Genomic DNA, 12606 nt, shown 5'->3' with positions numbered 1-12606 from the left:
CAGTGGGCCAACAGAAGTTCTGGGACCCCTGGGCCCTGCCACCAGCCCACCAGGCTTCATACACCAGCATGCCAACACCACCTCTGAGATATGTTGGACTCCTTAGCAAGCCACACTGAGATCCAGCCCCACTCACCAGTGGGCCAGCACCAGCTTTGGGACACCCTGGAACCTGCAGCCAGTCATGTCAGAAACTGGACTTACCCACCAGCAGGGTGACAATAGATCCAGGAACCCTGGCCCCACGACCCCCCACCTCAGAACCCGGCTCTGCCCACTAGTGAGCCAGCACTAGATCTACAAGCCCCTGGGGTTCCACAGCCAGCCACCTGGCGATCTGGTCTCACCAGCCAGTGGCTGGTAGCCTCCATACAAGACAACCAACTGGACCAGGGGCCAGCCACACCAGCCAGTAGTCTGCCTGCCACAATAGAAGGACCTATGCAGCCCACATAGGGTTGGACACAGCGGCACCCCTAGAACATACAGCTCTGGTGACCAGAGGGGAATGCTCTGCTGGGACATACAGGACATCTCCTATAGAAGACTACTTCTCCAGGGTCAGTAAAGGTAACCAACCTACCAGATACATAGACATAAAAATAACAAATTAGGGGAGAAAAGAGGTGACAGAGGAACATATTCCAAACAAAGGAGCAAGATAAAACCCCAGAAGAAGAATTAAGTGAAGTGGAGATAGGCACTCTACCCCGTAGAGAGTCCAAGGTAATGATCATAAAGGTGATCAAAGAACTCAGGAGAAGGATGGATGAACGCAGTGAGAAGTTTAACAAAGAGTTAGAAGATTAAAGAAGAACCAAACAGAGCTTAAGAATACAATAATTGAAATAAAAAATACACTAGAAGGAATCAACAGTAGATTAGAAGATACAGAAGAACAGATCAGTGAGCTGGAAGACAGGGTAATAAAAATCACTGAAGTGGAAAAACAGCAACAAAAATACAGAATTTTTAAAAATGAGGTCAATTTAAGAGACCTCTCAAGCATAACAACATTCACATTATAGGGGTCCTAGAAAGAGGAAAGAGAAAGGAGCAGAGAGCTTATCTGAAGACATAATAGCAGAAAACTTTCTAACCTTGGGAAGGAAATGGACATCCAGGTCCAGGAAGCACAGAGTCCCCAAAAGATGAACTCAAAGAGGACCACACCAAGAAACACCATAATTAAGATGGCAAAACATAAAAATAAAGAAAGAATTTTAAAAGCAGCAAGGGAAAAGCAACAAGTTATGTACAAAGGAACTGTCATAAGGCTATCAGCTGACTTCTCAACAGAAACTCTGCAGGCCAGAAGGGAGTGGCATGATATATTTAAAGTGATGAAAGGGGAAAACCCACAACCAAGAATACCCTACCTAGCAAGGCTTTCATTCCGATTTTATGGAGAAATGAAAAGCTTTACAGACAAGCAAAAGCTACAAGAGTTCAGCACCATCAAACCAGCTTTACAAGAAATGTTAGAGACTTCTCTAAGTGAAAAATAAAGGCCACAACTAGAAACATAAAAATATGAAAGGGAAAATCTCACTGGTAAAGGCAAATACACAGTAAAGGTAGTAAACCAACTACGTACAAAGCTAGTCGGAAGCTTCAAAGACAAAGTAGCAAAATCACCTATGTCTGCAGGAAGTAGTTAAGGGATACACAGAACAGAAAGTTGTAAAATACGATGTTAAAAACAGTAACCATGGCGAGGGGACTAAAAGTGCAGGGTTGTTACAATGTGTTTAAAATTAAGAGACCAGCAACTTGAAATAATCTTATATATGAGTATTAACAGAAATAAATCACACACACACACACACACATGTATACACCTCATGGTAACCACAAAGCAAAAATCTGCAATAGATACACACACACACAAAAGGGAAGGAATCCAAACATAACACTAAAGATGGTCACCAAGACACAAGCGAAGAGAACAAAAGGGAAAAAAAAGACCTACATAAACAACCCCCAAACAATTGCAACAAAATCGCAATAGGTACATGTTTATCAATAATTACCTTAAATGTAAATGGACTAAATGGTCCAATCAAAAGACACAGAGTGGCTCAGTGGATACAAAAACAATATATATGCTGCCTATAAGAGACTCACTTCAGATCAAAAGACACACACAGATCGAAAGTGAGGGGATGGAAAAAAGTATCTGATGCAAATGGAAACCAAAAGAAAGCTGGGGTAGCAATACTTATATCAGACAAAATAGACTTTAAAACAAAAACTACAACAAGAGACAAGGAAGGACATTACATAACATTCAAGGGATCAATCCAAGAAGATATAACAATTGTAAATATATATGCACCCAACAAAGGAGCACCTAAATACATAAATCAAATGTTAACAGACATAAAGGGAGAAATGGACAGTAACACAATAGTAGGGGACTTCACCACTTATGCCAGTGGACAGATCATGTAGACAGAGAATCAGTAAGGAAACAGTGGCCTTAAATGACACATTAGACTAGATAGACTTCAATATATACAAAACATCCCATCTAAAAGCGGCAGAATACACATTCTTTTCAAGGGCACATGGAACATTCTCCAGAATAGATCACATGCTAGGCCACAAAACAAGTCCTGGTAAATTTAAGAAAGCTGAAATCATATCAAGCATCTTTTCCAATCACAACGTTATGAGATCACCAAGGAACTACAAGAAAAAAACCCCAAAACACTAACATGTGGTGGATAAACAATATGCTACTAAATAACCAATGGATCACTGAAGAAATCAAAGAAGAAATTAAAAAATACCTGGAGACAAATGGCAATGAAAACATAATGATCCAAAAACCTATGGGAGGCAGCAAAAGCAGTTCTAAGAGGGAAGTTTATAGCAATACAAGTCTACCTCAGGAAACAAGAAAAATCTCAAGTAAACAACCTAACCATATATCTGAAGGAACTAGGAAAAAAAACAAAACCCAAAGTTAGTAGAAGGAAAGAAATCATAAAGATTGGAGCAGAAATAAATAAAATGGAGACTGAAAAAAACAACAGAAAAATCAATCAAATGTAAGAGCTGTTTTTTTTAAGAGATAAAGAAAATTGATAAACTTTAGCCAGATTCATCAAGAATAAAAGAGACAGGGCCCAAATCAATAAAATCAGAAATGAAAAAGGAGAAGTTTTAAACAACACCACAAAACACAAAGGATCATAACAGATTACATCCAACAACTATATGGCAATGAAATGAACAACATAGAAGAAATGGGTAAATTCCTAGAAACGTACAATCTCCCAAGACTGAACCAGGAAGAAATAGCAAACATGAACAGATCAATTATCAGTAATGAAATTAAATCAGTAATTTAAAAAAACTCCCAGCAGACAAAAGTCCACGACCAGATGGCTTCACAAATTAATTCTACCAAACATTTAGAGAAGAGTTAACATCTGTCCTTCTCAAACTATGCCAAAAAATTGCAGAAGGAGGAAATTCTGAAATCATTGATAAAACAAAAAAGACAACCTACTGAATGAGAGAAAATATTTGCAAATGATATGACCAATAAGAGATTAATATCCAACATACATAAACATCTCATACAATTCAACATCAAGCAAATAACTTGATTTAATGGGCAGAAGAACTGAGAGACATTTTTCCAAAGAGGAAAGGCAGATGGACAACAGGCACATGAAAAGATACTAAACATCACTAATCATCAGAGAAACACAAATCAAAACCATAATGAGCTATCACCTCACACCTGTCAGAACGGCCATCATCTACAGTACCACAAATCATAAATGTTGGTGCTGATGTGGAAAGCAGGGAACCCTGTACACTGTTGGTGGGGATGTCAATAGGTGCAGCCACTGTGGAAAACAGTACAAAGGTTCCTCAAAAAACTGAAACTAGAACTACCATGTGATCCAGTAATTACACTCCTGAGTATATTCAGAGAAAACAAAAACATTAACTCGAAAAGATACATGTGTAACCAACCAGGACCCTATGGAGCCTTTCTGGGACTGCTTCCCCGACAGACCCCACCATGTCCTCTGCTTGCCTCTTGTCTATAGGAAAACTTTCGCCTCCTAGGCCTTCCCTAAGTTACAAAGAACAAATTTAATCAGAGAAGTGAGAAAATGCAGAAACAATGAAAACAGTCAAATAAGACAGGATAATAATAGTTTGGCCATTAAACAAAGTCAAGGACCTTTAGTTCCTCCTCAAGGGCTATAGATAATATTCTGAGCTGTATCCTTTGAGCTGTTTTGCAGATACAGTAACCCCCAGCAGGTGGAAGAAGTTAATTGTGTGCTGCACCCAGAGCAGAAGGATTAGAACCCGAAGGCTGATGATGCTGATGCACGATGACCTCGACACCAACCAATCAGAATAATGTCCATGAGCTGATCAGGCATCCCGCACCCCTCTCCCTCACCCTGTCTTTAAAAACCTCTCCCTGAAAGCCATTGGTGAGTTCAGGTCTATTGAGCATTAGCTTCCTGGACTCCTCGTTTGGTGCCTGCAATAAACACTGCACTTTCCTTCACAACCTGGTATCAATAGATTGGTTTTACTGTACACAGGCAAACAGACCCAAGTTTGGTTCGGTAACACACGTACCCCAAAGTTCACAGCAGTATTATGTACAATAGTCAATATATGGAAGCAACCTAAGTTTCCATCAACAGACAAATGGATAAAGAAGATGTGGTGTGTATATATATACACACATACATACAGTGGGATACTACTCAGCCATAAAAAAGAATGAAGTATTGCTATCTGCAACAACATGGATGGATCTGGAGGGTATATTCTTAGGGAAATAAGTCAGAGAAAGACAAATACTGTATGTTATTGTTTATATGTGGAATCTAAAAAGTAAAACAAACGAGTGAATAGAACAAAACAGAAGCAGACTCAGATATAGAGAAACTAGTGGGGAGAAGGAGGAGGGGAGGGGCAAGACAGGGGCAGGGGATTAAGAGGTACAAGCTACTATGTAGAAATAAATACAAGGATATATTGTACAGCACAGGAAATATCACCAAAGTTTCATAATAACTTTAAGTGAAGTACAATCTATAATAATTTTGAATCACTATGTTGTATATCTGAAACAATATAATATCGTAAATCAACTATTCCTCAATAAAAAATATTTATCGCTCAAGATACATAAACCTAAGCATAGAAGACATGTACATAACAAACATTCAAATTAGCTTTTTTGTATAAGTTTGTAGAATTTACGGTTCTGAAATTATTAAAGCTTAAACTGCACAAAGGAAAAAAAAAGGTTACTTACCTGAGGACTGTGGTGAGCATTCAAAGGTCAACTGACACAAAGCACTGTGGGACAGAACTTGGCACACAGTAAGTGCTCAGGGCATTTGAGCTATTAACACTAGTAAGCCCTCAAGCCTCAGTTTCTTCATCTGCAAGATGGGCTACAGCACTCTCTTCATAGGGGAGGATTCAGTGGGATCAGCAAGCACAGCCCTGAGCTCAGGGCCTCGCACGCAGCCAGGCGTCAGCTGATATTGACCTTGTAACCTGGATGTTAAAATGGTTTTCTTTTCTGCCCCAATTTCAGCTGAGACGCGGAAGGTGAAAACCAATACAAGCAGTATCGCTCTCCACCTCTAGCCCCCGCACAGGTCGCCTGCCCTGGATGCGCCGAGGGACCAAGGAGCACCTCGGTCAGCATTTGTCCAGTCCCACGCAGGGGTGTCAACGAGGCAGAGGAAAGGCTGCCCTGCACACAGGTGTTGGTGGGCCGTGAGCTCCTTGGGGTGGGGGGTGGTTACTTCACTCCAGCACGCCCGCCTCGTGGCAGCTTCCCCAAGGTAGGCAGCCAAGTCTCCCCGCAGCCGTGCCAGCCTGTCTCTGTGGGCTCTGTCCTGTGCCCACCAGAGGCTTAAGGCTCAGCTAACGTTCACCACTGTCCTGAGCTCCGATGCACTGGCCCTGGAGTCGGAACGCTGGCCCCACCGCCCGCCACCTTGGCTTGCTGCTTACCCTCCCTGAGTGTCACTAGCATCCTTAGTTGAGAATGTGGACGGTATATTATTATTAATTGTGGTAACATATATGTACAATTTACCACCTTAACCATTTTTTTTAGGTTTATTTTTAGAGGAGGTACTGGGGATTGAACCCGGGACCTTGTGTATGCTAAGCATGTGCTTTACCACTTGAGCTACAGCCTCCCCCCCAACCTTAACCATTTTTTAGGTGTACAATTCTGTGTCATTAACACTGCACAACATCTACATTGTTGTGCAACCATCACTGCCATCTGCCTCTGGAACCTTTTCATCTTGCACAACAGAAACTCCACACTCACCAAACAACAGCTCCCCGTCCCTCTCTCCCCAGCACCCCGTGGCAACTACCATTCTACTGTTTTTATGACTCTGACTAGTCTCGGGACCTCAGATGAGTGGAATCACACAGTATTTGTCTTTTCGTGTCTGCCTTATTACACTTAGCGCCATGTCCTCAAGGTTCACCCACGCTGTAGCAGGTGTCAACATTCCCTTCCTTTTTAAGGCATTTCTGTCTGACCCATTCTTCCGTGGGTCCTGACTACCAAGACCTGTCCCAGGATTGCAGCCCAGACCCTGCTGCTCACAGTGAGTCATCAACACACGGGTAATTCTAGAGCCACGCAAGAAAGTCCATGTGTGGCCCACTTGGGAAGATTTCCCTGCAGCTGCTTAACATAGTAAGAGTCCAAGTGCTTAAAGAGAGAAGATTTTCTCATCCAGAAAATTCACTTACCTGGAAAAGGTTATTTTTCATAAAATGAAGTAACTTCTGTGCATGAAGAAAGTTAAGAGTACAAGGAAGTTTTCTGAAGTGCCACCTGGACTTCAGGGTGATTGTTGACAAGGTCCTTCATTATATCCTCAGGGGCAGGTATTAACAGGCATAACCTTGAGCTTCCCAGATTCTTTTAATCTGGATGTGGCCCATCCCAAGATGTGGAGGGGACAGGAGGGGGACCCAAAGGCTGTGGCCAGGGTGCTCCCGCTTGACCACCAGCTGAAGTTTTCATCATGGGTTAGTGGCAGGGGCACCTGCCCTGGTTTTCAGCCATCATTTGGTTTTGGCTGCAGGTCTGGCTGTCAGCAATGGAAATGGGTTCCCTTTGGGACTTCCTCTGGTGCCTCTGGTCAGCGCGGAGCTCTGTGTGGCGGGGCCTCAGAGAATAAGCCCAGCAGCCAGCAAGATGACTGAGTGATTAACGCAGCACTTAGGATGCTGTCACATGCAAGGCGAAGGGACTTCCCTGTAGACAGCCTGATGTCTCCTGTAGAGGTAAGCGAGGGGAGGCTGACGGGGCTTCAGCAGCTGTCCTCTTGACACACAGCTCCACACCACAGTAATTCTTCCACCTGGTCACACTCCATCACACTCTGATGGTGCAGGAGGAGAATCCAGCTCCCCGCACCCCCACAACATGAAGCTGATGATCCTATAGGAACTACAGGTATGAGAAATGGTGGTGAGGTTGGCAGACTTGATGGGTTTGATGGCCAGGGAACCGAGAAAGGCCTGAATCCTGCCCATAATCCATCTTCCTTCCCGGGGGATCTGAGAGAGATGGACACTCTAGGAAGAAGCATCACTTCCTTGTCAGCTGGACAGGGGTCCTGAAAATCCAGCCTGAGAATCTAGAAAGCTTGGTCCTACAGAGAATCCCTTTGGGTACCAGTTTCACCCCTCCTCACCCTCTCACCGCCAAGGCATCCGTATGGCACAGAACTATGGCTGCTTGGAGGGCGGGTAGGAGAAACAAGACAAGGGTGTCTACTCTCACCTGTTCTATTCAACCTTGTGCACAGAGCAAAAAAGGAAGAAAAATAAAATGCATAAGGAATTGTAAAGGATTGTAAAACAACTATAGTTCAATAAAAATTTAAAAAGGATTAAGGAAAAAGAAAACTATTTGCAATGAAATGAAAAATGTGTGTGCAGAAAATCCAAAGACATCTACACACACACAAATAGAGTAAGTAAATTTAGCGAGTTATAGAGCACATGGTCAATTAATATAAATCAATTATATTTCTATACACCATCAATTATTCCAGGACCACTATCCTTTCTTCAGTTTTGTAAAAAATCAGTTGATCATATATGTGTGCATCTATTTCTGGACTTTCTATTCTGTACAATTGATCTATTTGCTTATCTTGACCCCAGTATCACATGGTTTTAAATACTGCAGCTTATAATAAGTCTTAAAGTCAGATAGCTTAAGCCCTCTAACGTTTCCTTTTTTAAAGTTTTTTGGGCTGTTATAGGTTCTTTGCATTTCCAAATAAATTTTAAAATTAGTTACCAAAGAAGAAAAAAAAAAGCCTACTCCGATTTTCATGGAATTACATTGAAGCTATAGATCAATTTGGAGAGAACTGACATCTTAACAATATGATTCAAGAGTATGTGTTTCTCCTTTTATTTAGGTATTCTTTAAATTCAGTCAGCAATATTTTATAGATTTCAGTGTACAGGTCTTACACATCTTGTCAGATCTATATGTAAGTAATTTATATATTTGATGGTATTATAAATGGCATTTGCTTTTTAAATTTCAATTTTTGATTATTCATTGCTAGGATGTGGAAATGCAATTGATTTTTGTATATTGATCTTATGTTCTGCAACCTTGCTAAAGTCACTCACTAGTTTTATAGATTTCATAGACTTTTCTATATAAATGATGTTATCTGCATATGAAGTTTAACTTCTTTGTTTCTAATCTGGATCCCTTTATTTCTTTTTCTTACCTTAGTGCATTGGCTAGATCTTCCTGTATAATGTAGAATAGAAGCAGTGAGAATGAACATTCTTGGCTTGTTCCCAATCTGATGTGAAAGCATTCTTTCACCATTAAGTATGATGTTAATAGTAGGTTTTTCCTAGATGCCCATTATCAGGCTGAGGAAGTTCCTCTTGTTTCTATTTCACTGATAGTCTTTGTCAGGAATGGACACTGGATTTTAGCAAATGCTTTTTCTGTATCTATTGAGATGATCATGTTTTTTCTTTTTTACTCTCTAAATATAAATATAATTGTATTGATTAACTTCAAAAAAGCCATTAATTGCTAGAACAAACCCCACTTGGTCATTATGCATTATCTTTTTTATATTTTATTGAAGTTTATGCCTAAACATTAAAGAATTTTTTTTTAATTAAGTACACTTTACCAGTCTCAATCTCACTTTCACTTTTTTTTGTAGGGGGGTGGGGATTAGGTTTATTTATTTGTCTTTAATGGAGGTACTAGGGTTTGAACCCAGGACTTTGTGCATACTAGTCATGCACTCTAACACTGAGCTATACCCTCCCCTCTTAAACTTTTTTTTTGATGCCTAAAATTTTGTTAAAAATTCTTATATCAGTCTTGATAAGTGATAGTTTTCATTTATATATCTTTGTTAGGTTTTGGTATTAGAGTAATGCTAGCCTCATAGAATGAATTGGTATGTATTCCTTTCTCCTCAATTTTCTGAAAGATTTTGTGTATAACTGGCATTATTTCTTCCTTAAATATTTGCTAGAATTCAACAGGAAAGCCAGTTGGACCTGGAATTTTCTTTATGGGAAAATCTTGGATGATAAATTCAATTTCTTTAATAGCTATAAGGCAGTTCAGATTATCTATTTCTTCTTGAGTGGGCTTTGATAGATGAAATAGACATTTCTTGGAAAAAAAAACTGTTGAATTTATTGGCATAAAGATATTTGTAATATTCCCTGACTGTCCTTTTAATATCTGAAGAATCTGTAGTAATGTCATCTTTCTCATTCCTGACATTGGTCATTTTTTTCCCTTGATCAGTTTGGCTAGAGATTTATCAATTTAATTGATTTTCTCAAATAACCAGTGTTTTAAATTTCACTGATTTTCTCCTTTTTGTCTTGTGTTGTTTTCTATTTTATTCCATTTTGCTCTGATCTTTATTTCCTGTCTTCTGCCTATCTTGGGTTTCATTTTCTTTTCCTAGTTTCTTAGTTTTCTTCTTTTTAAAACACAGGCATTTAGTGATAAAAATTTCCCCCTAAGTGCTGCTTTAGCACCACAAATTGTGATTAGTTTTTTAACTTTTCATTTTAAAATATTTTCTGATTTCTTTTAAAATTTCTTCTTTGAATTACAGATTATTTAGAAATGTTATTTTGCCTCCAAAATATTTAGGGATTTCTCAGATATCTTTCTGTTATTGATTTCTGATTTAATTTCATATGTTAGAAAACATATTTTATATGACTTAATTCCTTTTGAATTTACTGAGATTTGTTTTATGACTTGGAACTGGTCTATCCTGGTACACTTGTAAAGAACATACATTCTATTGGTGTTGAGTGAAGTGTTCTATAAATGTCAATTAGGTCCAAGTTGGTTGATAGTGTTGTTCAGGTCTTCGGTGGACTTAATGATTTTCTTTGTGTGGTTCATTTTGTGTCGTTTCTATTGCTATGTCTTCAAATTTACTGACTTTTCCCTCCACAGTGTGTAATATTGTGTTAATTCCGTCCATGATATTCTCATTTAGAAATTACAGCTTTCATCTCTGGTTTTAAGCATTTTCCATGCCTCTATTTAACATGTCCAGTCTTCTTTTTCAGCTTCTTAAACATGAGCAGTTTTAGTAATGACTTCAGAACCCTTGACTACTAATCTTGTCATTGGGCCCCTTCTGCATTAGTTTCAGTCGTTTGATTTTTCTCCTCACCACAGACCGTATCTCTCTTTTTGCACACTTGGTCATTTTTGATTGGATGCTGGGAATGGTGTTGGGCACTAGGTACTTTTGGATTCCTTTAAGTTTCCTGAGCTTAGTTCTGGGATTGCACTAGGAAGCAAGCTTTTGGTCTTCCTTCTAAGATTTGTTAGATGGGATCAGAGTGGTACTTTGTTAGGACTAATTTTCCCCTGCTGCTTCCGAGGACTCTAATGCTAAGCACATAATGAGGTTTTTCACTTTGGTTGGTAGGAACCAGCACTAGTTTCTGCTGTAGAATTCTGAGGATTTTGCCTCTAATCCTCTCATGTTGCTTTTTCTCTAGACATGGGCATTCCTCACTTGCATGAGCCGATCAGTTTGCAGTACTTCAGAGAGTCCCTCTGCAGAGTCCAGGGTCCTCTCTGTGTAGCCTTGTTCTCTCTGACATTTGTCTTAGGAACTCAGGAAGACCGCTGGGCTCTGCTTGGGCGCTCCCTAGGCTGTGATCTGAGAATGTTCTCTAGGCAGGAAACTGGGGCAACTGTAGGGCTAACCCCATTTGTTTCTTGAACCTCAGAGGTCACTGTTGTTTGCTGCCTGATGTCAACGGTCTTGAAAACTGGCTTTTTAGTTGTTTCAGAAAAGAAAGTAAATCTGATACCTACTAATTCATCTTGCTAGAAACAAAAACTCAGCATACTTGGAAATAAAAGAATCTGTAGGCCAGCGTCACAATTTCTAGAAAAAAAGAACCCTGAAATAACCAAGAATTAGAGGAAATCAATTGACTTAAAAAAAGATATTACCGCAGCAGTTTCATAGGAACACAGTGATCTACTAAAGAGAAAACAAGTGATTCTAAGGTGTATGAATTCATCTCTAAACAGCAACTGAAAACCATGACCGGTTCAAGGCCATGCTGATGCTCCCTGAGAAAATGTGACCCCCTCGCAACTTGCAGAATGCCCACCCTCCTGACACGCACTCATGCGGGTGAAGCCCTTCATGTTGACCCCAGCTGCACAAGAGCTACAAGTCTCAACAGAGACGTCGAGATCTCCGTGGACTTTCCCACGCTTTTCACTTGTGAATACCTCTCATGGGTAACCTTTTCTAACTCAGGAAGTCATTTTCCTTGCACGTGAAGGAAACTAAAGAATTCTGTGTTGAAGAACAGACTTTCATCTTTAGACCCATAGACCCTTCTAGAGAACGTTGTCCATATGACTAGGTGCTTGGTCCAAAACTCTGACACCAGTAGCCAAGATATGGATCGAAAGAGTTTTGCTCTAGGAATGAGCAGTGTAAGTTTTGTCTTCCTCTCTAGCCCTCTGCCCTCACCTACCTCTCCAATCTAGAAATAGTGCCAGGAAATAAATAGGAATCATTACTTGACAGCATTAATAAACTTATAAATGGCAGTGGATCACCGTAATAGGTCCCCATGGTCCCATTTCCTGTTACTAGGCAGCTAAGCCACTTGTACTTTGACTATTCTGTTTGCTCTTGACAGAAGTTTAGCTGTAAGACAAAATAAACATCTTTGACTAAAAATCCAATTGGAAATTAAATTGACTTTTGGACAGAGTATCTCTATCCACTCAGGCAAGCTGCTCTCACACCCTGATCAGCATTAAATGATGGTAGAACTGGGGCCCTGTCTCATTCCAGATCCCCCAACCCAATTATTTCACCACAAAATACTCTTTATAGGCAAAATAAGCCCTGGAAAGAAGAATGAGTTTGAAAGAAGCCCAAGGTACATTCTGATTTTCTATCCAAGAGGCAGTGGATGGACACCATCATGAAACGGCTCATCTCTACAATAAAAATCAGACTAGAAGCTTCTTCAGAGGCA

This window comes from Camelus ferus, chromosome 4 (genome assembly GCF_009834535.1).
Source record: "Camelus ferus isolate YT-003-E chromosome 4, BCGSAC_Cfer_1.0, whole genome shotgun sequence".
NCBI classification, from domain to species: Eukaryota; Metazoa; Chordata; class Mammalia; order Artiodactyla; family Camelidae; genus Camelus; species Camelus ferus.
The sequence above is the reverse complement of the archived record's forward strand: the minus strand, read 5'-3'. Positions refer to the sequence as shown.